General features: G+C 39.4%; 1 non-coding gene across 1 annotated transcript; it reads right to left on the reverse strand.

Annotated features, from left to right (window-relative positions):
• Positions 1-1,660: 1,660 nt before the first annotated feature.
• Positions 1,661-1,768, reverse strand: LOC130952323 (small nucleolar RNA R71). Its single transcript, XR_009074503.1, has one exon. It is a non-coding gene; the product is annotated as a small nucleolar RNA R71 (small nucleolar RNA).
• Between the last annotated feature and the right edge of the window lie 1,713 nt (positions 1,769-3,481).

Raw genomic sequence — 3,481 nt, forward strand, 5'->3', positions numbered from 1 at the left:
ATTCCTGGACCGGAGTCTTAGACTAGCATTGCAATGATTCCTGGAATCCAAATTAAGAATTCTGAAACTTTTATTTCCATATAATTTTCGAAAAAAAACACAAAAAAAAATTTTCAAAATCATAAAAAAAACCAAAAATATTTTATGTTTCTTGTTTGAGTCTAGTGTCTAATTTTAAGTTTGGTGTCTTGCATGCATTGTCTATTTGATCTTGGTTCTATTTTCAAGTCAATAGTACAGGGAACTGAAGATTCAGAACATGCAGCAGAGGAATTACACAGAAAAAGCTGGGCGTTCAAAACGCCCAGTGAAGAAGGACAAACTGGCGTTTAAACGCCAGCCAGGGTGCCTGGTTGGGCGTTTAACGCCCAAAAAGGTAGTGCATTGGGCGTTAAACGCCGGAATGTGCACCATTCTGGGCGTTTAACACCAGGATGGCACAAGGGGGAGGATTTTGTTTTCAAATCAATTCTTTTTCATGTTTTCAAAGTTTTTCAAAATCAAATCTTTTTCAAATCATATCTTTTCAATCAAATATTTTCAAAATCAATTTCTTTCATTCTTCAAAGATACTTGCTAACAATGAATGATTTGATTGAACATTTCAAGTATGTTGCCTTTTCTGTTGAGAAAGGTTTAATGTTTGAATCATATCTTTTCTTGTTAGGCAAGTCATTAATTTTTAAAATCAAATCTTTTTTTTAAAAATTGTTTTCAAATCATATCTTCTCAATCACATATTTTTTAAAACCAATCATATCTTCTTAACCTCATCTTTTTCAAAATAGTTTTCAATCAAATCTTTTTGACTTCTAATTTCAAAATCTTTTTCAAAAATCACTTGATTCTTTTTCCACTTTGAGTTTTCGAAAATTATCAATCAATTTTTCAAAATGATTTTAAAAACTTTTTAATTAATTTTCGAAAATTCTCTTCCCCTCTTCCCACATCCTTCTATTTATGGAGTACCACTCCTTCTCAATGCACAATTCGAACTCTATCTGATTAAGTTCGAATTCTTCTACCTCTTTCTTCTATTTTTCTGTTCTTCTGACACCTCAAGGAATCTCTATACTGTGACATAGAGGATTCCATATTTTCTTGTTCTCTTCTCTTTCATATGAGCAGGAGCAGAGACAAAGGCATTCTTGTTGAAGTTGACCCTGAACCTGAAAGGACCTTGAAGCGAAAGCTAAGAGAAGCTAAGGCACAACTCTCTACAGAGGACCTAACAGAAATCTTCAAAGAAGAAGACATGGCAGCCGAAAACAACAACAATGCCAACAATGCAAGGAAGGTGCTGGGTGACTTTACTGCACCTACTCCCGACTTCTATGGGAGAAGCATCTCTATCCCTGCCATTGGAGCAAACAACTTTGAGCTTAAGCCTCAATTAGTTTCTCTAATGCAACAGAATTGCAAGTTCCATGGACTTCCATTGGAAGATCCTCATCAGTTTTTAGCTGAATTCTTGCAAATCTGTGACACTGTCAAGACTAATGGGGTTGACCCTGAGGTCTACAGACTAATGCTATTCCCTTTTGCTGTAAGAGACAGAGCTAGGACATGGTTGGACTCACAACCTAAAGAAAGCCTGGACTCATGGGAAAAGCTAGTCAATGCCTTCTTGGCAAAGTTCTTTCCACCTCAAAAATTGAGTAAGCTTAGAGTGGAAGTCCAAACCTTCAGACAGAAGGATGGAGAATGCCTCTATGAAGCTTGGGAGAGATACAAACAATTAATTAGAAAATGTCCTTCTGACATGCTTTCTGAATGGAGCATCATAGGTATTTTCTATGATGGTCTCTCTGAACTATCCAAGATGTCTTTGGATAGCTCTGCTGGAGGATCTCTTCATTTGAAGAAGACGCCTGCAGAAGCTCAAGAACTGATTGAAATGGTTGCAAATAACCAATTCATGTACACTTCTGAAAGGAATCCTGTGAACAATGGGACAAATCAGAAGAAAGGAGTTCTTGAGATTGATACTCTGAATGCCATTCTGGCTCAGAACAAGATATTGACTCAACAAGTCAATTTGATTTCTCAAAGTCTGTCTGGAATGCAAAATGCACCAAGCAGTACTAAGGATGCTTCATCTGAAGAAGAAGCTTATGATCCTGAGAACCCTTCAATGGAAGAGGTGAATTACCTAGGAGAACCCTATGGAAACACCTATAATTCTTCATGGAGAAATCACCCAAATTTCTCATGGAAGGATCAACAGAGACCTCAACAAGGTTTCAACAACAATAATGGTGGAAGAAACAGGTTTAGCAATGGCAAGCCTTTTCCATCATCTTCTCAGCACCAGACAGAGAATTCTAAGCAGAACCCCTCTGACTTAGCAACCATGGTCTCTGATCTAATCAAAACCACTCAAAGTTTCATGACTGAAACAAGGTCCTCCATTAGGAATTTGGAGGCACAAGTGGGACAGCTGAGCAAGAAAGTTACTGAACTCCCTCCTAGTACTCTCCCAAGCAATACAGAAGAAAATCCAAAAGGAGAGTGCAAGGCCATCAACATGGCCGAATTTGGAGAGGAAGGAGAGGAAGTGAACGCCACTGAGGAAGACCTCAATGGGCATGCACTGACCTCCAATGAGTTCCCTAATGAGGAACCATGGGAATCTGAGGCTCAAAATGAGGCCATAGAGATTCCATTGGACTTACTTCTGCCTTTCATGAGCTCTGATGAGTATTCTTCCTCTGAAGAGGATGAGTATGTCACTGAAGAGCAAGTTGCTAAATACCTTGGAGCAATCATGAAGCTAAATGACAAGTTATTTGGAAATGAGACTTGGGAGAATGAACCTCCTTTGCTCACCAAAGAACTGGATGACTTGTCTAGGCAGAAATTACCTCAAAAGAGACAAGATCCTGTGAAGTTTTCAATACCTTGTACCATAGGCACCATGACCTTCAAGAAGGCTCTGTGTGACTTAGGGTCAAGTGTAAACCTCATGCCTCTCTCTGTAATGGAGAAGCTAGGGATCTTTGAGGTGCAAGCTGCAAGAATCTCATTAGAGATGGCAGACAACTCAAGAAAACAAGCTCATGGACTTGTAGAGGATGTTTTGGTGAAGATTGAAAACCATTACATCCCTGCTGATTTCATAGTCCTAGAGACTGGGAAGTGCATGGATGAAACCATCATCCTTGGCAGACCCTTCCTAGCTACAGCAAAGGCTGTGATTGATGTTGATAGAGGCGAACTGATCATTCAAATGAATGAAGAATCCTTTGTGTTTAAGGCTCAAGGATATCCCTCTATCACCATGGAGAGGAAGCATGAAGAGCTTCTCTCAAATCAGAGTCAAACAAAGCCCCCACAGTCAAACTCTAAGTTTGGTGTTGGGAGGCCACAACCAAACTCTAAGTTTGGTGTTGAACCCCCACATTCAAACTCTAAGTTTGGTGTTAGGAGGTTCCCACATTGCTCTGATCATTTGTGAGGCTCCATGAGAGCCATCTGTCAA

This window comes from Arachis stenosperma, chromosome 9 (assembly GCF_014773155.1).
Source record: "Arachis stenosperma cultivar V10309 chromosome 9, arast.V10309.gnm1.PFL2, whole genome shotgun sequence".
Lineage (NCBI taxonomy): Eukaryota > Viridiplantae > Streptophyta > Magnoliopsida > Fabales > Fabaceae > Arachis > Arachis stenosperma.